The 27,616-nt window shown below is 34.9% G+C and overlaps 1 long non-coding RNA gene across 1 annotated transcript; it reads left to right on the top strand.

Moving 5' to 3' along the window:
• The first annotated feature begins 1,350 nt into the window (after positions 1-1,350).
• Positions 1,351-7,140, top strand: LOC113082402 (uncharacterized). Its single transcript, XR_003282653.1, has 3 exons — positions 1,351-1,434; positions 4,167-4,366; positions 6,655-7,140. It is a non-coding gene; the product is annotated as an uncharacterized LOC113082402 (long non-coding RNA).
• Positions 7,141-27,616: the final 20,476 nt, after the last annotated feature.

Raw genomic sequence — 27,616 nt, 5'->3', positions numbered from 1 at the left:
TTCCATGTTTTTCAAAGGCATTCTTTCCGTGTTTCAACTCCCACTGGCCTTGGAGATAATGTTGTCTCTTCTGGAGTCCTGAGAAAAAGTCAGGGAGGATGGGATAGCAACAAACTGGGGATTTGTTTTATTTAATGGTTGAATGGTTTCCACATTCATTTTCTGAAGACCTTGGTATGAAAAAAAATACTTTTTGTGAGTCTAGCACTAGGCATGCTGGATTGTGGTTCTCCTGTATAACATGTAAGATAAGAGTTTGCATCAGTCCAGGTTTGTTTAGCTTCTTAATCATTTCTGGTCTTCTATCCTTCAAACGGCCAAAACGTTTTTTTTTTTTTTTTTTTTTTTTTTAAGAAAATGTGAGTGGTTCAAATGCAAAACTATACTGATATACTTATAATATAATATAATATAATATAATATAATATAATATAATATAATATATATATATATATATATATATATATATATATATATATATAATATATATATATATATATATAAATTACTGAATAAAAATACATAAAATATTTTATTTATATAAAATACTAATATAGTCAATAAATATATTTTATTTATTTTCCAGTACACAATCCTAAAAATATTTCAAACAATATTTAAAACATAGCAACACTGCATACGATATCAAGATGTTTTCATTGATTTGTATCTTAAAAATAATTGTATTTTGTCATACTGCACTGGCAGCTTTTCGTTAGTTTTTAAATCAAGACAAATGACAAATATTCTAGTACAATAATACAAACTATATTAATTTTAAAGGCACTTTCTCAGAAATCACTTTTCCATAGTGTTGCTTCTCAAGTAATTTTTAGGATTTTTAATTGAAAAAAAAAAAAAAAATGCTGTTTCAGAGTGGATTTTTTTTTTTTTTTTTTTTTTTTTTTTTATACATGTTGCTATTTGGTTGCTAGTGAATTCTTATTGCAGGGCGTTCTGCATGGATGCACATTGGTCAAGCCAATATTGCCAATATGTTGTGTAGATTGCAACAGTAAAAGTGAGCACCTCTAAAATTTATCTTTTGGGTCCAAAAAAATTATAATAATAAACAAATATAATAAAATAAAAAAACATTTCATTATTGTACAGAGGTACAGTTACTACAGTAGTAGTTTCGAATTATAATACCAAGTCATGGCATGAGCACACATGTCTGACTGTAGTCCTCACCATCTGTTCATGTGATTTTACTCATTTCCAACTGATTGTGAAGAGAGCTAGTTGTTTTACCGTGTCTTCTTTTCATCTCTCCTTTTGATTTCCATGAGGCTTAATTTCACAGCCGTATGAAAGTCATTTGAGACCTTTTGTTTTTCAGGGCCCCTGAAGACGGAGGAGGCATTTATGACAAAACTTGGGCCTTCTCCCCAGCGATGGGGGGTGTCTGAGGTCAGATGGTTCTCATTTGAGGTACGTGCTCGTGTGAGCAGGAAGGGCTGTTTTCCGCTGTGCTTATTTGCATGTAATTGACTTTTTTTCTGTTTGTTGTAAAACGCATGAAATTTGCTCTGTGATTGTTATATTGTAACAGCATGACACCATGACAGGGGAAATCATGTTCTCTGTCTCATAAATGACTCACTCACATGGAAATTAGTTATTCCATTAATGTAAAAAACAAAGTACCATTCAAATCTAGTATCATATGCTTCACGTCCAAAGTTACAAAGAACTGCACATCCAGGGACTGTAACCTACCAAGGCGGTATCTTATTATTCCAACACAGTTGCAGTTATATATTTACAAGCTAATATTAATTATAAAAAATAAATGAGTTGACAAATATACTTGATAAAATAGTCAGTTTAGCCAAATTAATAAAGATATTTATTTCATGTCCACTGATCAATATAATAATTTATAATCTGTAATATAAATAATCTATTAATAATCTAATAATACATAATCTATTATAGATCAGTGGTCATGTCAGTAAATCATAATGAGAAATGTAATGTAGAATTTAGAATAAATTCTAATGAAATTTATTTAGGAACCAAGAGTCCTCAGATAAAGGTTAAATAAAAAATATTAAAATTTGAAATATAAAATTTTGGTCTGATTATTATAAAAAAAAAAAAAAAAAACTATTCGAAGTTTACTATGTGTTGCTTTGCTGGCCATAAATGCAGGGAATCCATAATAAATCCTATGAACGCAAACTAATAATCTATTAATAATGAAATAATATATAATCTATTATAGATCGGTGGTCATGTCAGTAAATCATAATGAAAAATGGAATTTAGAATTTAGAATAAATTTTAATGAAATGTATTTAGGAACCAAGAGTCCTTAGATAAAGTTTACATAAAAAAGATTAAATATTAAATGTTTAAATATTAATAAATAATGGATAAGCATCATTAGCATTAATTTAATATATTATATAATAATGATGATATAATATCTTTGAGGGGTTTCTTAGAAAGTATTTATATTTGTGATTAATTCAAATATGTAATCAGCATATCACGTCATTCATTTGATTTTTAAAAATTGCAATCACTTGACACACCTAAAAACATAAACTTAGCTTGTTTATCCACTGGGATCTTATTTGATTCTAAGAGGATTCTTGTTTGATCTCATTCAAATTGGTTCCAAAATATAACAGAATTCCAGTAGCATTCCCTTAAGGTCAGAATCACTCTTATATTAGGACATTTGTTCATTCCATTAGCAAATTTAATCAGTATAAAAAATACATTTTCAAATTGAGTTGAAACGGGTGAGGCAGGTTGAATAAACATTGCAGAGATGATTTTTAGTCTGTCTGTAATTGCTTGCCGTCTCTGGAGTCCTGCCAGGTTTCTTGGTGTTAACTGATCAATTCCCAATAGGAGCCATGCTGTTTGAGAGATGCAGTCTGTTCTCTGCATGGTCTAACACACACACACACACACACACACACACACACTCACTCTCTTTAGAGGCTCGTACGCTCAATACTTGCAAAACCATGCAGACTCGTTACTTTGCACGTTCTTGTTGCACAGCTTTACCAATAACTGATTTCAATGCCCATCCTGACCCCGAGGGGGAAAGAGACCCGTGCCATGCCATGCCCCATCAGGCCCCGAACAGCTTGAAGGGTGAATGACTGATCAATAGATTATTTATATTTTGCATATAAGACAAAAACAATGGCACAAGAAGAGGCGTGTGTGAAGAATGCTTGCATTTACATAATCATTCTTCAGAAGCTCAAAGGGACTGGACGGCCTGTCAGCATCACACATGTCAGCTTCTGTTTGGATGTATAGCGCCATTGTTTAAGAATCACCTTGACATGTTTGGGTCATATGATACAAGCCATCCATCTGCAAAACATGCATTGTTCATGTGGAGGACTGGTTTAATAATCAATATCCTCTCTCTCCAAACTGGCATCCCTCCAGAATGTGTTTTCCCTCTGGAAGTTCAATCTTTTGACTGGTAGGATGATTTTGTTTGCTGTTAATATGTGTACTGAAGTCATATTAACCACAGGCAGTTGGACAGAAGAAGTCATGGAACTGATGAGACGACCAACTGTTGATCTTTTGGCTAAGCTGTTGATCTGTTCTGGCCAGAAACCCAAGCTGCGGTCAATAATTCATTAAAATCCCAAGCAGCCAAACCATGCCAGACCTCTGATATATTAACTGATTCTATTCTTTTGTAGATTTAAGACTTAAAAGAGAAAATGTAATTGTTAATCAACTAATTTTTGTATGTTTATAAGCATGAGGTGGATCATTAAATGTATTAATAATAGGTGTGTATACAAATATTCGGTCTGTAATTATTATAAAAATAAAATAAAAACACTTTTCAAATTTAATTATGTGTTGCTATGCTGGCTGTAAATGCAGGAAATCTATAATAAATCTGTTTTATAGCAGCTCTTCAAAACAGATTTTTTTTTTTTTTTTTTGCAGTGAATTGCATACATTTTCTAAAAATATTAAAATGAAAAATAAACAAGAACAAGCCTAACATTAATAATAAGCTAAATAATCAAGAACAATCCTAACATTGAGCAACATATAGCAGGATAAGTGCTTATGCCCTGAGGAAACTCGTTACAGTGGCTGTGAGGACTGAAAAGAGAAGTGTCTCATCTATAACATATGCAATATGTTTCCCACTTCATCAGTTCACAGCCCTGCCTGGGTGGCGTGAACTCCATGAAGAGCTCCCCAGAGAGAAACCGAGAGAGGAAGAGAAAGGACGGCTTGATGCCACTCAGCTGACACTCTGGGAAAACTGCCTAATGGACAGAAGAGAGGAGGAGGAGGAGAGAGATGGACCAAAGTACCACAGAATCTCAGACAGGAACAGATCTGGCTTATGAAAGTTAGTATTGATTCTGCACATTTATTTATTTATTTATTTTATTATTACTTTTTATAATCGACTTCAGTTTAATGGACCAATTTGTTCAATAGATTAAAAAAAATATTAGCTTGTTTGAAAGAGATCACACAAAATGTATTATTTTACAATAGCAGTAATTGTGGTAATGGGGGGTTACTAGGCTCAGTCATTTTAATACTGTTGACCATTTTCATCCCCTCTTCATATGCATACCCTTACATCCTGAGCCAACATAAAAAGTGTAAATCATGAAGGCCAGCCCCTTCAGTTCTGAAATGAGAGAATGATGTTTTTGGGAGCGTGGGAGGGCCGTGACTTTGAGCTGTCAGGGGACTAATCCTGGCTAATTACAGAAGCTGCCCCAGCATCAGAGAACATAGTCAACCACTGCAGGGGTCACGCAGCATCAGTCATGTCCCAGCCACACAAAGCCTCCTCCAGAGGACCCAACAATGGCCTCTCAATGGCCTCAACACTGACCACCAGAGCAGACAGAGGTCAGAGGTCAGCATCTCCTAAAGCACACTGGTCAGCAAAGTGCAGGCGGAAGGGGGTTGAGGGATGTATAAGCATAAAGAAGAGGTATTATATATATATATATATTATATATATATTTTAAATATGTAAAACAAAAGTCTTTGACCAAAAGAAGACTATGTTATAATATTAACCCTTGTGCTGTGCTGAAAATCTCAGGAACCTGGTTTGGTGTTCCTGGTCAAAAATTATTGGTCTTTAAAAATGGCTTGTAAATCTCTTTGTATTTCTTTTTCTTAACAGTTTGTCCACAGTATAAAAAATGTACATTTTGGGGGAGAGGAGTTGATATTCCCTGTGTGAACGAAGTAAGTTTTAGTCCAATGCGATAACATAAACTAGAATTTTCAGGAAAAAAAATAAAAAATAAAATTTAAAATCATCTTTGGCTCAAACTGACCGGAACACAGTGTGAGGGTTAAGTAATGTCTTCAATTTTTGTGTTTTTCTTGAGAAGGCATCTCAGTTTCGCAGTAGAAGTGATAGAAAGGCATGGACTCTGGGAAAAAACAGAATATTTGGTCTGAGAAATTATGTTTTCTGCTTAATTGTGAAGCCAATGTTTGGTTCTCAGCACTTTTCATTTATTTTATACACCTGCAGGAACCAACAGACCATGTACTTACAGCATCAGCTGAATTTGAGACATGCATTCTTTAAATTTGTGTTTATTTGGATTTTAATGGCTGAACGTTTTTTCTTAATACACAAAGGTTCATTTTTCCCTCCTAGTGCTAAGATGATGAAAAAAACAAAAAAAAAACAAGTGTCATGCTTTAATTCAAGTTCATCCCTCCATTCTTAGTGTCGTTCTCGGTAATGTCTTCTACAACTGCCCGGTTTCTGTCTCAGGGGTTAATTATTCCCCCTTCTCCGTTCTGGTCTCGGCTTGAAGCACAGCACCAGCTCTATGGTTTTTACTGAACCTCTACTGTACATCTTCTTCACTACTAAACTGCGTCCCAGAATCCAATCCACACATTGCTGTTGGCATACTTCTGCTCTCAGTTGTTTGCCATGTTTCATTCATTCCCTGTGCTCCAGTGATGGACGGTTCACTGATGCCCATGAATGCACACATCCCATGAAAATGGCATGGAGACATTTTCTGGAATGCCAGATGTATAGACGTTCTGTTCTAATAGTTATCCATGATTAATACTGCCATAAATATCTGTATAATATGATATATTGAAATTTGCAGTGATATAGCCAAACTTCCATGCCCCAAGGCTTCTTTATGTCTCAGTTCTGGAATATCTTACTTAACAAGGTTAGTTTTCATTGTAAACCCATTACAGAATGAATTTCAATAGTATAAAACTGCCTGGAACCAACAGCATGGCATATGATTCCCCTCTTATGTCAGCTGTTAAATTTAGACCTAAAATGAAATAATTCACATGAAATCAATATAGAATTATCTGAAAACAAACCAGTTGAGAACCAGTTATCTGGACGTTTGGGCTATTGGATGTGTAATTCGATCAAATGAAGCTGTCAACCTTTTGTATATTTACTATAATATACGATTCTGTGCACTATGCTTTAAATTCAGATTGTTTGCCGAAGCTCTGACATTTTATCCAAACGCTTTAAATCTAATTTTGCTTTTATTACCGACTCAATTCTTCGCTCTGCTGATATGCACTTACAAGTGCACTCCATCCTTCACATTAAATAAGTCTTGTCAACACAATTTTTTTTTTTCTGTGGTTTCATGCTTACAGATACTCAATATTGCTGAAGCTGGAGTGGAATCCCAGGAGTCCCTTTCATGTTTGAAAGAGAAGCACACAAAAGGCACACTCATCCTACTAGGATTTTCCATCTCTCCACATGGGAAGTCTAAAACCACTGTGCATGCCTCAGATTCACTACAAATATCATAGATCTTTAATTCTACTATTGTTTGGTTTACGATCACATTACTGTCAGTAGACTCACAGGCCACTTCATTTAGATGTTTTGACATCCCTTAAGCCTTTCCGTTTTGTACTCAGTTTTTCCAGTTGGTTCGAGAAGGCTGGCAGTCTGTGATTAATTACTTTTGTTTTATTCATTCTTAGTTTTTCTCCCGGTATGAAGATTGTGCAAAAATGAACTCCCTTTGGTTAAGTTTTACAATGCTTTTTATTTACTTTATGCCATAGTGTGGTGCAAAACTGAACATGTGTTCACAAATATATGCATGTTTAACACACAGAGCGTGTCTTCCCTGGATTTGTCAAACCCATAGCTTACTCCCCATCCGTGAATCCCATTTTCTGTCTTTCCCCCTAATCTCCTGTACATTTGGCTGGAGAGTTTGGTAAATCGGTTTCAGTTGGCTAATACAAACCATTCTGTCGTCTCTCGATGCTTCAGGCCTTTTCAAATAAGATTAGTGGACTTCGCATTTGGTTGTTGATCCTCTGGATTTAAAGAGCAGTTAAAATATCTCCCTTTAATGTGTCTCCATATCCGGCTTGATAAGGATGTAATACCCGAAGACATTAAATACATCGCTTGTGTTTAATGTCTTTGGGGCTTACGAGCTTCAGTGAACAGCAAAACACATGAGCGTAGACAATAATAATACAAAAGCCTTAACAGCATGGAAAATGGCCACAAATTCACTCCCCCTCCCTTTTTTCATTCACAGAAGGACAAATAAGCAAGTTGTTGCCTGGCTGTAGCCGTGTCTTCATGTCTAATGGAATTTCATACCAAAGTCCCTTTAAGGCAAGTCAGCCCACTTGGTGACCATCTTTGTAAAACCCTCAGGCAGCTCTTTTTTAATGTAAGCAGGAGTCAGGATCAGCTCTTATCTATTTGTATGGGGACAAAACGAAATGTCCAACTAGTTCTCAAGATTGTTTCAATGATATATTTCAAACCAGCAGTACATTGACATACATTTTGGCTTTAAATGTGAATAACACAATAAATTGATCCAACTTGTGCATTCTCTAGTGTAAAAAAGGTTGAATGGCTTCTTTAAAGGGGACATATCATGATAAATCCACTTTTTTAGCCCTTAAATGCATTTTGTTGTATATTTGGAGTGTTTAGAACTACTGAAAATTTGAAATTAGTCTCTTCAGGTGCTTCGTTGATATCTTTATATTCTGTTTTGGTCATATTTTGCAACCTGTTCTGATTTATCTGTTCTCTATTTTTTTTTTTTTTTTTTACAATAAGGTCACAGTATTTGCGGCAGAACTGCCAAATAAGAACACTGACTCCCAACCCACCACTTCAAGCAATCCGCCATTGTGATTTCTCGCTGCGATTTTGTAGTCCAAGCTCAAAGATGCAAAAGAGGGTAAGTCAAAATGTGTGGTTGTTGGATGTAGTAACCCACACGCTTCATTACACCGTCTCCAAGCATCAGAACCTATTCGAAGTGTCTCGTTGAGTTTTATTTTTCACAGAAATGTACCCAAATCTGTCGGTAAAGACATTTTTTTGTGCACAAAGTGCTTTGAGTACAACTACTTCAGCAACCTCCGCCAGTATAAAGAAGGATTTGCCGATAGACTTTGTCTGATTGAGGGGTCAATTCCTTCTCTCTTTGGAGACGACGAACACAGCACTTAGGTAAGCTGTAAATAACATTAAAAATAGTAAAGTTCTTCGTAAAACACATGGTGTTCATGGCTTAGCAGTACCTTTGTCTTTTTTTTTTTTTTTTTCAAGTACACGTCTGTAGCAGTATTACTGTTGTTGAGTGTCATGACTAGGGATGGGAATTGAAAACCGGTTCCACTCGAGAAAGTTTTATGAACAATCGATATTGTATGCCCTCGACATTAATGATGCCCCCGATCAATGCTCCTGCTCCGAGTCCCAGCCATAGACCATGAACTCACAACTTTTTTCATGACGTCAAAGTGATTTGAGCAGAGGAGGTAATCATGGAGAGGAAGAGGCGATCTAAAGCTTTTTTTCCCTGAATTATTATTATTGTTCTGCAGGTTCGTCGTCTTAATTTTCTCCGAGTCCGACTCTGGCTCGAACATGTAAGGCTGGATGGACAAGTCTTCCGTTGTTGACATTTTGTTAATAACGTGTGAATAAAAAGTTTCTGTGCCGCGAGATAATCTTATCTCTGCTATCAAACTACAAAAATGCCTGAACGGGGTGGAGTTGAACTGAGTGTCACCTCTGCAACCTGGAGAAGGGGCGGGGTATGAAGTGTCTCATTTGCATTTAAAGAGACCGAACCAAAATAAGTTGCTTTTAGAAGAACATCAGAAAAGGGGTAGAAAAGGGGCCTGTGGAGCTATAATAATGAGGAATTCAGACCCAAGCATTGCAGTTTTTTAAAAATGAACGATTTATAATCATGTTATGTCTCCTTTAAGGAGATTTGACTTAAATTTCTAGAGCTGCCGTACTGAGCATTGCGGATTCTCTTATTTTTGACAGTGCTATGTTTTATTAACTCCTGTTCTGTCTGGCCAAACATTTCTTAAGAATCTTTAATTTCAGGTAGAAATGTGTATATTTTTGTTACTGGTAATCAGTGATTGGAATAACGGCATTTAAAAGAACGGGGTTAGGTAACAACGTTATTTTTTCAGTAACGGGGTAATCTAACTAATTACTTTTCCCGTCGTTATAACGCCGTTAACATTACTGGACGTTAAATGTGGTGCGTTACTATGCATTGATTTAGTAAACTGTAATCCGAACGCACCCCTGGCTCACACAGCGAGTGAGGAGGTGGGTTAATAACAAGATAAGCGATTATAATTGGCTGAGGCAGAGTAATGTGTTTCATGGTAGCCAATCAGAGCCAGTGCACACACGCACGCGAGAGCAGCAGCAGCAGAGATGGCGAGTCGGGAGCAACTCGATGAAAAGTTGGCATTGTCAAGGTGGAGATATAAGCACTATTTCAAATTCATTGTGTTCAAAGGCAAGAACGTGCATGTAATGTGTTCATGTAATATGTGACACACGCATCTACAAAGCTAGTGGCCAAAAACACTTTTCTTACAAAGATAATACTTGTGACTTGTGAAAACTGCTCCAAAATAATAATAATAATAATAATAATTCTTTGACTTTTTTTTTTTTTTTACAGTGATGCAAATAGTACTTTACTTATAGAGTAATTCAGTTACTAACTCAGTTACTTTTTGGAACATGTAGTGAGTAACTAGAACTAATTACTTTTTTAAAGTAACGTTCCCAACAGTGCTGGTAATGCAAACTCTGGACTCAGTGCCCATCAGAGGGTTTTTTTATTTTCAATGCTGACAGTTTCTGAAACTATAGACTCTTCTCCTTTGCACTGTAAAACTAATTTTTAAATCATTATTTGCACAAGTAATTCATAAAGTACATATTGCACTTTTAATGTGACTTTAACAAGTCAAACTTTAAAAAGGGCATTAAAATATAAACAATAACAATTTCTAAAATAAAGTTTAATACAAAGAACATGGAAATCAATAGAAATGTAGAAACTAAGTCAAGTTTCAATGTTCAATTCCAATGTTTCTCCATAAAGATAATCCCACTCTGAGCTTTGGGATATAGGATGCAAGCAGGAAAGATCTAATATCTTTGTTTTCTCCCAATATTCCAAAGAAATTGACACTGTTCGTAAATGGTCAGAAACCCTGCTGCTGGATCCTTGTGTGGCCAACCTGTGCCCATGATCCATGGTCATGGAAAATGGGACAACCTGTTAACATTTATTTATTTATTTGTTTGGAAATATTGGTTTCTTAGTTTTTCCTCTTTTTATTTTTTCCCACAGTAAGGGTCAACTTTCAAGCGGTTTCTTGTCAAGAGCAACCAGGCAACAAGCAGACAGAAACACAACGCAGGCATGAGACATTTCAGGCAAGAGAGCCACATCTGAGGACAAAATCTGGGTGGCTGATGACAAGAGAGCTGGTGTTGACAAGGAGAACTTCCTGGCCACAGGCGATCAATTCCCCTATCAGAGACGTTCTTTAGAGAGAATAGGTTTGGAATGGTAAGACCGATATTCAGTAAAGTACATATATGAAGACAAAAATACAATACATACACTTGCAAACACTAAAATGGCAGATACAAAAATAAACACTTAAAACATAGTGGCAATTTTGCACTTAAAAGCCTGGCATATTGTTTGGGTACATAGTAATGCAAACCCACAGACTTAGACATATCACCATATGAACATTCAAATTGAGAGTGAAGGGAAAGAGAGACTGGTTACAGTCTAAAAGTATGAACAGACAATGATGGACAGATGGATAAAACAGATGGAACCATACTTCCCCTCCTTTAGTCTCTAGCACACGCACACTCAACCATCCACATCACACAACATCCACACATGGTTGTATTTTCACATGAGCATAGCCAAAAGAGCCGGTTCCTTCCGAAGGAAGTAAACCATCTTCTTTTGCTCGAGGCATGACTTTGATAGTTCCGAAATCCAACCACTTATGATGTCTTGATATCTTTCAGCAAATACCAATTCACTCATCTGTTTCCTTATGTGGCTGTGGTGGTCTAGAAAACTGGCTCTTCGTATTTCAGTGTGCGCTCCCGACTTTTCACCATGTTCATCATGAATAAATTGCATGCTGATATGCACATAAAAGGATCTCTGGTTACATACATGCATAAATTTGTTCTTACCTTTCTTGAAATGTTAATGAATCCACATTGGAGAGTGCATGCCTGAAGATAGTAATTAGCATAATACACACCCAAACCATCTCCATATGAGGACTTTCTGACGAACATTTGTACAGATGCAAATGTTTTTATTCTTGTGTTTATATGCATACGTTAACATTTTCAAATAATTATGAATAAAAAAATGTTGTGCATGTTTTTACATTATCAAACAATTAATCGCGATTAATTGCATCCAAAATATTTTTTTGCGTGTGTACTGTGTATATTTATGATGTATATACAAATACACAAACATACATGTATATATATAATTTATAATTTATACTATATATAAATATATATGCATATATATATATATATATATATATATATATATATATATATATATATATATATATATATATATATATTTTTTTTTTTTTTTATTTTTTTTTATTAAATAATAAATAGATACTATATTTATTATTTATTTCTATAGATATTTATGTTCTATGAACATTTGACACTTTCTTAAATTTAGCGTTTATATATATATATATATATATATATATATATGCTTTGAATTTTATTTTACATTTTGGATACATTTTGATTTTTTTATGGTTTTAATTCTATTTTATAAGAAAAAAAATCTTAAAGCTTCAACTTCATGAATCATGATTTTCACAAATATGTATCTGTGCATAGTAAATGAAAAGTTGTGAAATGTGGAAGTAAATGTGAAATGTTATATATTCATAAAACATTCACACTTATTAAAATAAATTTTTAAAATGATTTATATTTTATATATATATATATATATATATATATATATATATATATATATATATATATATATATATAAAAGAAAATAATAATAATCTTAAAGATTCAGCTTACTGATGGATCATGATTTGTGCAAATAAATATGTGTGTATGCCTGGAATAGTGAATGACACCCACTGTTGCTAATTGTCCTTGTGGATGTCTTCTCTTTCTGTCCCCCTTAGAGCAATTTCCCAGTTGCCTCTGAAGTCCATGGCCTCTTGTCGTCTTTGCTCAATTTTATCTAATCTCAAGCAGTAGGGCTTTAAAATCCTTCTGAGTGTGTTCAGATTCAGATTACAGTCTACTTTGTCTGTTGTCTAGATTTTCTTCCAAACTTCAATTTGGACCCGTAAGTACCATTAGCCTCACCATTGTCACCCCTCAATAAGACCGATAAGACTCACTGGGATGATAGCAGCAATGGATGCAAAAGAACTGGCTCCACATGTGTCAGTTTCCACCATTATCCTTCCTGAGACATACTGGCTCTTGCTAGGCTCTCTCCTCCAGTAACAGCCTAAACTGAGGGGTCACTGTCGGCTTCTTGGCTTCCACACAAGGGCAACCACACCAATGGCCTCCTTCAAGTTACAAGGTGTGACTGAGCTTAATGCACAGGCTGTCACTGAGTCCTATCTAAAGAGCTTTTAGCAGCTCATTAAAAAAAAAAAGATGTCTGTTTAGAACACAAAGCTTTTTTCCAGTAGCCATATTTATATAATTTATCTTCATGTGAAGTCTATAGTGTGAAAACAGGGATACATTTTAATATATATTGATTTCTTTTCTCAAGATGACACTGTTCACCTTTGTTCAACCTTTGTGTTTTTGGGGTCTGAACAATAAACATAATTAAGTGTTCAGTTGATAATTCATGACTTAAAATTGTTTTTCTGAGAACTGATTTTAAACAAATATTATATTTGAAAAATCACAATCTCCATAAAGAAAGTGTTCATTACTTCTGTTTAGGGTTCCCTGCATAAACAGTCATATGAACGTGCTTCCGTTAACAGTAATGTAGACTTGTATTTTTGGTGGCATCAAATTGAATCAATAGAATTGACAGTAAAATACTAGACAAAAGGGGCACAGTCCATTTTGTGATGTTGATATTGTCCATCCTAATCGTATATTTTCTTCTGTATCTGTGATTTCACAGTAAAAGGAAACGCAAAAATGCCGGACAGCCAGGGGATATGGGCAGGACCTGTCAATCATCATCAAAAGTGAGGGGCGGTACTGAGAATGTGGGGAAATTCCACACTTCCTCACAAATGAATTTAATGTGAGTTTTTAAATGACATCAAACCAAACTGCAGTTTGGAGTCATGTAAAATCTCTCTCATTCTCTCATACTGTAATTGATATCAAGACAGCATTAAAGTACCTAAAGTGATCCAAATGTACATCAGCTCAACGCTTGAAAGGTTGCGGATTGGAAATGAGTTTGGATGTTCTTATGTGATTTTCTACAGAAGGAAAAAGCAAAGCATGATGGATTTTTGAGGTTTGCTATTCACATTTTCATTTCATTTTATTTGGAGCGCCACAAACTCAAATCTGGCAAATTAAGAATGCACTGAACAAAACAAATGTCCTGGTAATGAAACATCTGTTAAATTTTTCAACAACCAATGAATCACACAAATAGTGCATCACCAGCATGTTATTGGCTCATCAGCTGGGAATTTCATACCTTCCAAGGAAATGGCATAGTGGTTTAAATAAATGGAAAAGTACTCATCGGTACCTTCCTCTCTCTCTCTTTTTTTACTAGCATGCGTTTTATTTGTGAAGAAGCCAAAAAGTTTAGTTCACTTGCCAAGAGAAAGTTTAGGGCTGATTGCAAGCATGATTAAAGTGTTTGTTTCAGACTGTGCTGAATAAATCCATTTTGCATGGTTTGCTAGTAAATAAATAAATAAAGGTCAGTTCACAGGTTCCAAATTGAATAAAAAAATTTGGTAGATGTAAATATAAAGGGTGCCTGGAATCCATGTGTTTCTTTGTTATGTATTCTGGCTTAATTGCTCATTACTGAAGGATTGTTATTTGAGGCATAATTAAGACCTGCTCCATAATGCAGTCAATTGATTGATGAACTCATTCATGTTCTGTCAATAGAGCCAACACACTGGTGTTTAAGAGAGAGAGAGAGAGAGAGAGAGAGAGAGAGAGAACAAGAGAAGGTCAATCAGCCTTTAACCAGCTGTATCCCATCAATATCCATCATTCAGTCCAATCTTTTGAAATGTATTCTTCTCTGGATTATACACTCGTTTCTCTCAGTTTTCTGTGATGAAATATGGAAAGTTCAAACTAGATTCAGTTTCAAATACTTTTTTTTTTTTTTTTTTTTTAAATAACTATTTCGTCCTGAAATTAAAATAATGTCATTGTTCACTTCCAAATGTTACTCAAATGACTTTCTATCTTTGGTTGAACCCAAAAGGTGAATGTTTGAAGAATATTATTTACTAGTAATTCATGTAAATTAGACTATTATAATCAAAAATGATCAAAAAAGTCCAAAAAAAGTGGTTCACTATATTTTCAGGTCTTTTTGAAACAGTCAGTTATGGGATTGACTGAAATTTTAGTTGTTTAGACCCCCTTGCTGTATTTTTTTTTATTTTATTTTTTTTGGTGAACACATTATTCTTCTAAGTCATATTCACATCATCCATTTGACAAAACTGATCTGAATAATTAAAACTCATGACCTGATTCATGAGTTTTGAAATAAATTTCAGTGTGTTTGTCATATAAAGCTATCTTATGGTATCGAAGACTTAAAAGTATAGCGCACTAGTCTGCTTTTATGATAATTTGATTTTTTTGCATCCTTTTTGAGGCTTAAAAGCTCCATCCCCCATTCACTGTAATTGCATGGAGAGCAAAAATTATTCAAAATGTTTCTGTTGGTATCACACATGCACAAAAAAGAGAGAAAATCATATGGGTTTGGAATAACATAAGGTTAAATGAGCAAACGATGGCAGCATTTTCACTCTTGAGTGAACTATTTCTTTAACTGCTCAGGGAGGTAAATCGAAGAGATTTTTTTTTTATGTGCAAGGACGCAGTGGGACTCTGAGAGTATCAATCAAGGCTGTCACTGACTCCTGCAGCCTCTCGCTTCAGTTACCCCAGACACATCTGTACAAAATTCAGCATGAAATTGTATGGCTCCTACCCCACCAGGGCCATCTGCCTCCTCACAGTCCTGATCCACCTTTACCACCTTTAGAGTCCTGAGCCATGAGCTCTGGTCATACTATTGCTAGAGGTGTTCTACTTGTTGCATTTGTTCTTTCCAACCTCTGAATGTGCCTTCCAGAAAACTCATTCTATTACCTATATCTGTCATTTGTAAATTACAAAACAACTATATATATGTAGATTGGCATTGTTGACTTCCAAATACAGAGGGTGATAATGCTATTGCTGTTTTCTTTATTATTAAACTAAATGGACTTCTCAGTTTTTATGTATCCATGCTGTTTTAGATAGTTTCCTTAAAATTCCTCAGGAGGAATATTGCACAAATGAGGAAACTGATGGCATGCTTTAATGTAACTTGTATTAGTTAGATTTTGTCATACAAGAATTGATTATATATTTTTGAGGTCATATTAAAATCTCTGACATAAGATTGCTATATCTGAGATGTTGTTGCATTCTCTTTAAGAGGGTGTTTACAACACCAATTTCAACAAAAAACTGAAAACTTTTTTCATTATTGTGGTCATTCGTTTACACAAAAGTGTTTTGGGGTCCTTAAAATTCAAACTTTTGAAAATGGATTTCAAAGTTCAAGTTTTTAAAAAACAATACCATTATCATTATCATCATATTAAAATTTGATTTTATAAAAATGATGAGGTCATGCACTTATTTACAGAGTGGCATCGCCAACTACTGACCTGGCATGCATAATACAGCAGTTTTTGTGAATGGGGATCACTTTGACAAAGTTGTCATCTGTATGCAAAACTTTTCAAAAACACAAAGGAAATCCTTTTCCATTTTATAGGACATGGTTATTGTGTAAATGTACCAGTAGTGCAGACACATGTAAGATTACTGCATGGAGTCTTTCATTTAATTCCGAGAAACAGAAGATTCATTTGATGTCTAGGAGAAAACTTTTTTCTCTAGGAGAAACTTTGAAAAAAATTGTAAAGAGATCTCATTTGTGATTTTCTTTTGTATGAATATTCCTCTTTTCTATTCCAAATCCTCAGTTTAATATATATAAAGAAGAGCTGAAAACCTGGTATCTCATAACACCTGAGCAGTGCCACAGACTGATCGACTCCATGCCATGCCGCATTGCTGCAGTAATTCAGGCAAAAGGAGCCCCAACTAAGTATTGAGTGCTGTACATGCTCATACTTTACATGTTCATACTTTTCAGTTGGCCAAGATTTCAAAAAATTCTTTCTTTGTTTTGATCTTAAGTAATATTCTAATTTTCTGAGATACTGAATTTGAGATGTTCCTTAGTTGTCAGTTATAATCATCAAAATTAAAAGAAATAAACATTTGAAATATATCAGTTTGTGTGTAATGAATGGATATAATATACAAGTTTCACTTTTTGAATTGAACTGGTGAAATAAATCCACTTTTTGATGATATCCTAATGACCAGCACCTTTATATATATAAAATGTTAAATTTTTTTATGGACTTTCTACCTTTTCTTTCTACTTTCCTATTTCAACATTCTCTGAGCTGTATAGATAACGATGACCTCCGGAACTCACATCGAAGAAGGTAATTAGCCCTCCTCAGCAAAGCTTGAGAACACAAAATGGACCTGATTACTTTGCCATGCAAGTCTCCAAAGTCATTGAATTGCATTATGCTGCCAGTTAATTTACAAATTCTACTCACCCAAACTGCAATCACAGTCTGAGAGAATGTAGCCTTACCTTGGGGCCATTTTGAAAAAGATCAATACACCCTACATTAGATTAGCTTAGAAACACATAAGGGGGTTGAATGGATAGCAGCTGACTGTGCAGTTTTAAAGCTCCTGTTATACTAAAGTAATGAAACAATGGACTGAAATGCACTCAAATCACAGTTAGATGCTCACCAATGTTACTTGGACTCACTAGCAGTTAGTTAGAGGTAATCAGACTATTTGGGTTCAAATTCCAATCAAACTACCTTTTTATATTTATATGTAACTGACTTGTGGTTTTATGCAACCGGCCATTGCTCTCGAACTTTCAGGCCAGAGATGATGTATTCTCAACAAATGAGATATAAAGGCAGCTCCCTTTTTTGCACTTGTAAAAAATACACACAGTACACACAGAGAGTGCAAGTTAGATTAGATTTTGTGAAAAGTGTTGAATGAACAAGCTTTATTATTTACTTTTTCTCAGGACTGCATTTGACTGTCATTCTCATTTTATGTTGACACTTTTAAAATTATAGTTCATGCTGTGCCTATCTGCTTAAAAACTTCTAAAACTGATTTGATTTTTCAGGCAATTCTCACACTCCAAATGCATCTCATTCCTTTCAAATGAGGGGGTACAGCAGAAACACAGCAGGCATAAACACGGATGAAATGATCTTTCTGAATGTCACTGGATAAATTCACATCTAAACTAAAAGTTCTACAGTGAAAGACAAAGAGAAATGAAGCAGTTTGTCATGGCCTTCATCACATACATGAAACGGCATCATCTCCCCTGACTTTCCTCCAGTTTTCCAGTGGATGCACTGAACAAATGTGTGCTGCCTTTGGTAAGCACATCATAAAAATGCAAAGGAATGCCAGTGGAAGAGCTTGGGTTTCCCCAATTTCTTTGACTAGAAAAAGCCAAACCATAAAAATATCCAAGTACCTCCGGAGCTTTGAAAAGCAATATGAGAACTTCCCTGTTAAATAGCCTGGCGTGCCTTAAGCTGCAGTAAACAAACAATAACAGCAAATTTGTAATTGAAACCTAGCCAGAAAATGGCATGAATTTGTTTTAGTCTCCAATGTTTGATGTATGTGCAGTCACTTTAAACCCAGCTCTGGGTATTGACATGCTAAAAGCAACTGTTTGTGGCCCAGAGAAGCAGAAATAATTTCCTATAAAACAAACTATTCAGCAGTGGCATACAGTGTAATTGACGAAACCAGATATTTCTGTACAATACAATACACTCTCAAACCAGTCTGATCAAACAATTACAGTTGCATTTATAGTCTTATGAAAGCAACTAGTGTCTGAAGGGATTAGATCCATCAGAAATGAAAATGTATTTTTTTTACATTTGTGATTTTCCTTCTGTGGAAATAATATGAATAATTTACTGGTCAAATGGGGACTGGAGCTTTGAATTAGTAAGCTGAACTTGAAAAACACTCATGAACCAGCTAAATAGCGATTAATCGCAATTAAAAGACTGAAACTTTTTGGATATGTAAATGTAAAATGTAAATAATTAATGTAAACTCAAGACAAAAAAACTATTTAACTTCAAAATATGATTGTTTATTGGAATTTTTGTTTAACTTGTAACACAGATTTTCTCATGTAAACAACATACCTGCAATAAACCATCAATATCCTCCAAATTAACTGTTGGCTTGAAAGCCATATTTATTACAGAAATAAAAACACAGGCATGTAAGTACTATTTGAATTTCAAAACAATCAATGCCAATAAAAAACAAACATGATTTCCATGTTGAATTCTAAGTGGACTGCAAAAAAATTCCAAAGTATAGTCATTGCCAGTGCTTTAAGTGGGCCAGTACACACCGGTACTCAGTACCGCCACTTCCAAATATAGCTCTTGAGCGTACCGCCACCTCTCCGTGCGCCCAGAACGTGCTTGTAGCGTACCGGTACGCTCATTTGGACATCTGTTTTAATAGAGGTTTTAATCTTTCACCTGCACTGCCGATTTTCAGAGCGCCCTTCACAATGCAAGCTTCCTAATTCATCCCACCCAGAGCAGAATCTACATTACCCATTCACCCTTAAGTTACACAAGTGAATAGCGCATGTGTCGCTTTTCCCACTGTTAAGTGTCAACAACTCAACGTGGCCGGAGAAGGTGTGTGAAACTCGTTGTGAGTTATACTAAAGCAAAATCTTGAGTATTTATTGTCTGATAAACATTAAAAACTGTCTGCGGAGGTTGAGTCGTCCTGCAGCCCCCGCTGGCTGTTCATTGGCTGCAGCATCTTTTTTCTAAGTTCTAAAAAAATACCGTAGACGGCAAGGCACAAATTTAGATATTCATTTATCTAATTAATCTATAGCCTATGCACAAAGTCAATATGATCTTTTTGTCCCCTTTTTGTTTTAAAGCTTGATGAAGAGAGAGAGCGCAAGTTGCTGCAGCTGCGAGGAGGACAGTGATGCACGCGCACAGGAGTGATTGACAGTTCGCGGCACTGTGTACAAAAAATACTCCGCTACATAATATTTTCGTTTAAGCTTATTAACGTTAGCGTTACAGAAAGGTCTGATTTACACACTGTTACAACAGTCATTTTTTTTTTTTTTTTTTTTAAACAATGACATTTGAGTTCATGATTTTAATGTTGCTGTTTCTTGTGGCAGACTAAATGAAGAGTAATGTTTCTTGTGGCAGACTGAAGAGTAATCCGGCAGAGTTTTATACTAAAACTTTGCGTCTAAAAGTCCTTCCTTGGTCTTATCCATATTTCTTTGCACGTTGAACACACATAGGCCACAACTGGAAATAAAAAAAAACTGCAACCGCGTTAATTGCGTTATTTCTTTTTAACGCGTTAAATATTTCAAATTAATCGAATGCGTTAACGCGCTAATTTTGACAGCACTAATATATATATATATATATATATATATATATATATATATATATATATATATATATATATATATATATATAAAACATACTGTAAGCAGACCGCCTCAAAACCATTAGAGACTTTTCCAGATGATAAACAATGGATGATGTGGGTCATGTGTAGGTTTGTGTGTGTGTGTATGCAATTCAGTGCATTTCTGTGATTCTGTAATTTGAATTACAATGCTAAGGGAATAGGGGAGCCTATTAAAATGCATTTATAATGCGTATCCTAAGGAAACTCTCAGCGATGATTAGCTGACTAAGTGTTTTGTGAAACTCACACTGTGGCCATGCCCTGAGGTGAGCTATCATTTAGAAGAGTTAATGAAGCTTTTCATACCTAATTAGCCTTCGGCAAGATGGGAATCATACAAGCAGAAAGTGTATCAGTACACCAAGCTGAAGGATTAAAGAAACAGCAGATCTGTTGAAATAAATGGGCCTGTTTTGAGTTTAGAGCTGTTGAAACTGATTCGCTGTTTGATATTGTTTATCTTTATTTATCTGGCTTTCACTAGCAGTTCTTTCGAATGTTTTAAATGTATTGGATTCTATTTAAGCGGAAGCACAAGTATACTATCCAACAGATTGAGCCATTCTACTTCCTGTTACTTCCTGTCACATTTTTTCTGTTCCCTGTTGGTTCTTTTAACTTGATATTTGTGTGATACTTGCACCTCCAGGTCTATATATTATGATATCATGATCCAAACGTAAGATCGCTGAAGATCATTTAGGGTAAGGGATTTTTAAAAATCTCTAAAATTACATTTCCATGTTCTAGCTAAATTAATGTCAGAGTTCTGACACTTCGGTCTGGTTTATTCTTGGTTATGTGACAGATCCCTGACACTTTTGTATCTTTTTGTTTTTGTTGTGAGTGTGCTGTTTGAGTGTGTGCACTCTCTCCTCTATGTGTTGCATTTGTTTTGAGTGATCTTTTCCTCGCCGTGTGCTCTTGTCTCAGGTCTTCATTGGTTGATGTGTTTTCGTGTTTCGAGTTTGTCGTCATTGTGTTTGCCTTGCAGTGAAGTTTTCCCCATGGGGTTGTTTTGTTTGTTTTTGAGTCCTTGACTCAGCCTTACCTCTTAACATGACAATTCATGTTTTTTTTATATTTACCCATGTTTTCTTTCACATGGACATAAATGACCTTGAGTGAGACTCACACAGTAATCTAAAGAATGTTCCAGACTCCTAAAGGCCTCCGGAGAAACTCCCACCCAATGCAAAGCCACCAGCCTGACCTTCAGTGAGCCAGAGTACTGTACCAGCAGAAGTCAGATAAGGTTTTCTCACTCTCTTTCTCTCTCCTCATGCCAGATTTCCAGCAGCAATGAGGCTTATCGGGAAGATAAAGGCAGCAGGAAACCGTGGCCTCAGGATGGAGAGTGTGGATGGAGTACATCATTTGTTCAGAGAGAACGAGAGGTAGAAATCAAGCTGTTTCCTTCAGAGTTGACACCAAAGAGCTAGATTTGGAGAGAAATGTGATGGGAGTGTAGCTTTACGTGAGTGGTTCTGTTTATGAAAGTTTTAAACACTGATAAATCACTCCTCGTCTTTAAATAGCACTTCACATCCATTCACTTGAAACCGCTGTCTGTTTAAAAGTGGCAGCCTACACACATACGTGTGTGTGTGTGTGTGCGTGTATATATGTATATATATGTATTACTGCTATTATTACATACATTGTTAAATAAATATCTATTTTTTTTAACCAACATTTTTTTTTTTCAGTTTTCTTAGAATAGAAAGAAAATTGCTATCCTTATGGGGACAACTTTTTATGCTATAAAACGGGCAAAAACCACCAAATATATTCCTGGTTTTAGCAGTCTAACACTGTGGTCTTGGATCCAAACCACAATTTAATCTCTACATCTCAATGTAATGATGTGATCTCGACCGGCAGAGCTTTTCCTCCTTCTCTCCTGACCCCTTCTCTTTACATTCATCTCTTGTTTGGTTTAGAGAGCTTAAATCCGGTGCTCCCTGTGTAGTTTTTGCTCAGAGTAGTATGAAAGCTATGCTTCAAAAAGATACAGATTGTGGATGTTATGAGCTGTGAGGGCTAAACAATGTTTGTGTTTGTGCTAAGAGGGCAATGTGGGTTTTAACAGGGCTCAGAGTGGTGATAGAAAATGAAATGCCTGGTTTAAAAGCATTCATGTGTGTGTGAGGAAAGTCTAGTTGAAATTCCTGTTCTCCCTTTTTGCACATTTTCCCGAGACAGTGTGTCCTGCTACCTATCAGCTTAATAAAGAAAATACAAGGACAATTTCCCTGTTCTTTGCCTTATTTGCACCAGGCTGTGAGCTTCTGTGGAATCTCCATCATATTCCTATCTTTATATTGTTTTCTTTTTTCTCTCAAGGCCCATTCAATTCTGAAATTAGTTGTAAATAAAGTTCTAGATGTTGAAAAAGTTTTACTGATCATCTGAGACACTATGCCACAGCACTAAGTCATGTCATCACACACTAAATTTTTGTCATATTTAAATGTATCATAATATATATATATATATATATATATATATATATATATATATATATATATATATATATATATATATATATATACTGGATTTTATTCATGCAAATCGACTATTGCAAATGTCCAGTTGATCTAACTTTTTAGGCGACACCGGAAATAACTCACAACAAATGACAACCAATTTATTCTGTTGTCACATTCATCCTTCTCTGATCTGTGACCAATGAAGGAGGATGTGGACAGACCAGTCGCCTGTCTTGCTGTCTGTCTGTGACATTAGGCTAGTCTTATGAATGCCTGTTTGTGAGAGGGAAAATCATAAATTATATGATCTACAGGAAAAGGAATGGATGACCAGACAATGTCAAGGGCATATGTCTTTTTTGAGTTATACTCCCTCGTGCACATGTGACTAGGTGCTCATGCACAATGGATCACTTCAGAATTTTATACGGTAAATTCTTGCCATTCCAGATTCTCCTGAGGGGCACATTTTTCTGGGATGCTTGCTGATGGGATCCTCACACCTGCTGGACCTCTGTGTCTTCTCCGGTTAGGAATTCTGTGGTGATTTTGATTCATTTTAGCCAGCTGATGGATACTGATAAAGGGGTCATCACTCTTCTCTTTGTGCTGTCAATCTAAATGAGATGGAAAATGAGAATTAAAAGTGATCCGGAATTCTTAGGCATGATATATATCCTTCAGGGATTTTTTTGGATAACACTTAAATCTGTCAAAGACTCTAGCCAAAAATGATATGATATTCAATTTCAGAGGACTAGTTACTCATTTGTCATTTAGATGATCCTTTTATCTAAAGTAATTTTAGAATGCACTTCATATAGGTTCAGTTTCTCTGAAACATTCCTTTTTGTTTCCCAGAAAGATTGTGGCCTATGAAATAAAAGCTGAGGTTTCACTGATGAGAAATTTCGGCCATGAACTTAAATTTTGAGAACTTCTACATGTTTGTTATTTTTTTTGTCTAACTTTCCAGTTAAAATCCTTAAAACAAGACAAATTTACTAGTTTTAGCAACACTTTATGATATATTAATACTTGTTTTCAGAGAGTGTGAGTGATTTTCACTCTAAACAAGCTAAAAAATAAGTGAGACAAAAACAGTGAAGACTGTGTGTATATATATATATATATATATATATATATATATATATATATATATATATATATATATATATATATATACATACATATGTATACATATATAAACTATGAAAACAAAATTACAAAGAAGAGAAGAGAAGCAATCTCTAATATGCAGTGTTGTTTTTCAAGTAAATTTATCTTGCTTTAAGGATTTGCATATATTTCACTGAAAAACTCATTAGAAACTTATTGAGAAGTCATTTTTTTACAATGTGTGTCATCTGAATTTTCAATTGTGGTCTATCATGGATATATTAGTACTACTAAATGCATTTTCTTTATTTTATTTTATTTAATTTTTTCTTGCATACTGTGTAGCAGGAATGTACGCAAAGCTGGTGCATTATTGGCACTTGTGAATGCTTTCTAGCCTTTTCTGAGCAAAATCAGGTCCTCAAAACTCATACTGTGACCCATAATGACACAGAGGTCATTGCAATTTGTGTGAAATAGACCATTACATTTCGAGCTCCCTCCGGTCAGTTGGTACATTGTCAAATAAATGAATTAGGACCGGTCTGAATTTCCTGTAAATAACTTTGATGCTATTTGACATGAAGCCGACATACGTGATCACATGCACACATACGCTCTCTACTCACTATAGTACTTCAAAGTGTGTTGGGAGAGATTTTAATAGAGACAGATTATGGGGAGTCAACACTCATGGCCATTTGCAGTGCTGATGGTTCACAGACTTCATATTTTAAACCAGCTCAGCTAATTTACAGAGCAGAGCACATCATTACAACAGACGGCTCTCTTTGGTGTGGGGTGCACTCAATTGGGCCGTGTGTGTGTGTGTGTGTGCACATACATTTAGGATGGGCTTGTATAGCAAAGCCAAAGATGGATGTTCTCAAAGACAGCGTCTTAATCTTCAAAGTAATTCCAAAATGTTATTTTCTCCATTTCTTTCTAATGGAGGAAAACTGGGTGGAAATCAAGAAAGGAATTAGCTGGCATGTCTTTCTAGTAGGTTCATTTGAGTGTAGTTAAACACGAGGATGTTAAGGATGGATTCAAGACAGTGTGTTCATATACGTAGCCTATATTACCATACATAAATGTGGGTTTGGGATTAATAAAATATTTTTATTTTACTGTTATTGTATATGTTAAATTGATCAGTAAAGACTTATTAAAGTGTTGCAAGAAATTCTGTTGCAAAGAAATGCGGTTCTTTTGAACTTTCTATTCATCAAGGATTAATTGTTTTTATTTTTTATTGTATTATTATTCCAAATTTTTATCAGGTCAGCATATTAGAATGATTTTTAAAGGATCATATGAAACTGGAGATTTAAGTAATGGCTGCTAAAAAGTAATAATAATAATGATAATAATAATAATAATAATAATAATAATAATAATAATAATAATAATACTAATAATAATAATAAACAGCCATCAATTACATTTTAATTTATATTAAAATTGGTGTTAACACAATATTTCTATTTTACTACACTTTTGATCAAATAAATATAATTTTTAGTCATACAAGAACCTAGAACATTTCAATTTGACTTTGTGGCTTGTTTTTTTTTTTTTTTTTTGTAAAGAATAAAACGACTTGCTGGTTGGTTAGATAGTTTTATTGGTTGTTAAGTTGGTGTTTCTTTCCTTGTAACTTGTCTTTATCCTGGCATTTTCAGAAAATATAAGTATGAAAAGATTTCAAATAAGACTTCGATTATCATCCTATAATCGATTTTAGCATTTAGTTTCTTACGCTCTGTCCACAGATCAAGGCAAGGGATGGTTTGTGCTTTGGTAATGTAATTAGTTTGTTTCTTTGAGGGCCAGATGTAATCTGAATGTTTCATTAAAATGGCCATCACTGCAAATTAATGATAATAAAATAAAACAGATATTTGAACTTCCTGGGGTTCTTATAAAGCTAATGAACATTAGTGATAACAGACTCATTAGAATGGACCTTTAAGTACTGCTATGATCATCTTAAAGTTGAAAAACCACTGTGTTTTGATATATGACTTGGTGCAGGTTGTACTTTTTTATCACTTAGATTATCAGCAGAACAAAGGAGGCACCAGACTAACTTTCAATGGTCCATTTCATGGACAAATAATTAATTTATGCATCAGTAAACAAAAAGTCATTAAAACTAATCCGTCTTGTTTTAGTTTTCACACTCCACCCTCAAAACATTTCTGGAATTTATTTCCATCTCCAAATGTAATGGCAAGAGAACACAAAGGATGGAAACAGAATCTACAGTCAATTCCAAAAGTGGAATGTGGAACTCTTTCCTGTGTTAGGTGGAACCGTCAGGCTGGCATGAACCGCACTGCTCTCAGCGGGTTATATCTGCCCCATCGTAACTCTTGTCATGAGCATGACATGAAGCAGCTCACTGTTTCTTTTGGTGGTTAGTAAATATATGAAGTAGTTTTTCCTCATGAGTTTTAGTTTGGGTAAAAATATGAAATTTAAAGCTTGTTATGCAAGTGCATTTCAGAGTACCCAAGATTTTTAGTTTGCTTTAACATGGCTGTGTTGTATGACTGTGTTAAACTATGCAATATGACTGATACGCATGCTTTATTTTATAAGTTAACACATGTAGTCCATAAAAGCAATGGAAAAGAATAAACATATGTGTCTTTCTGTCCCCAAGCTTTTGCCACGTAAGCTCAGAGTTCATCTCCGGAACAAACTATGGAAAGTAAAGTTGGAGTTGTCGGAAAGATGCCAGAACAAATGTGGAAAGGAGTGAGTTATGGATTTGTCTGTTTATATACCCTCAGCATTTTGATTGGTTGGATTTTAAGAATTTGCTGCTTCTGACTTTTACTTTAAAGCTCTAGTATATGACATACATTGCACATTTTGTAATTAAGAAATTAAAACACCCATGGTGTGATGTTTATAAAAAGTCAAGGTTGATAATTCCAGTGAGTCACTGCTCTTATAGTAGTACCAGAGGGATGACTAGGTTTGAGTAATAGCGATCTGAGAAACATACGTAGCATGTTTGTGGGTGATTATGGGGGCTTGGGTGGGCCTGACTGATGCGGTGTGACTTCATCAGCAGTTGATGGACCCTTCTGACCCCATCACTTCCATCCAAGTCTTCCAGTCTCCTCCCTCTTCCTACTTTACAAATCTGATGAACATTAATCTGCTTGTCTTTATGCTCTACAAAGTAGCATTGGGCTGTATGTAATGTAGTCTTTCCCTACAATTGAGATCAATTGTAATTCTGAAGACTAAAACCAAAAAAGCACCAAAATTGAAAAATGATGAGTGTTTCATGGCTTTAGGAGAATGACAGGGCTAGATGACAGAATAAGCATTTTGTGGTTGTTTGTCATCTTTGATGAATAAGATGACGTTGCCCAATTTTTCAGTTCTGAGTATGCCGTGTATGAAAGTATAGATCTGGGTCGCCGTCACTGTGTACTCACTACCATTCCAAAGAAAAAAAAAAAGGTTATATATATATATATATATATATATCATGGTTTCCAAAAAAAAAATATTAAGCAGTACAACCGTTTTAAACACTGATGATAATAAATGTTAATTGAGCACCAAGTTGGCATATTAGTTAATGAGCATAAGAGAATTCCAAAAGCAATAAAAAAATCCCAAAATTTTGAGCAGTAGTGTACATACAGATATGTTTGTCAGTTCAAATCAATTGACACATTTCAGCTGGATTATTAGGCATGTTAGACAC

This window comes from Carassius auratus, unplaced genomic scaffold (genome assembly GCF_003368295.1).
Source record: "Carassius auratus strain Wakin unplaced genomic scaffold, ASM336829v1 scaf_tig00036024, whole genome shotgun sequence".
In the NCBI taxonomy this organism is placed as follows: Eukaryota; Metazoa; Chordata; class Actinopteri; order Cypriniformes; family Cyprinidae; genus Carassius; species Carassius auratus.
This window is presented reverse-complemented; position numbering and strand designations above follow the sequence as displayed.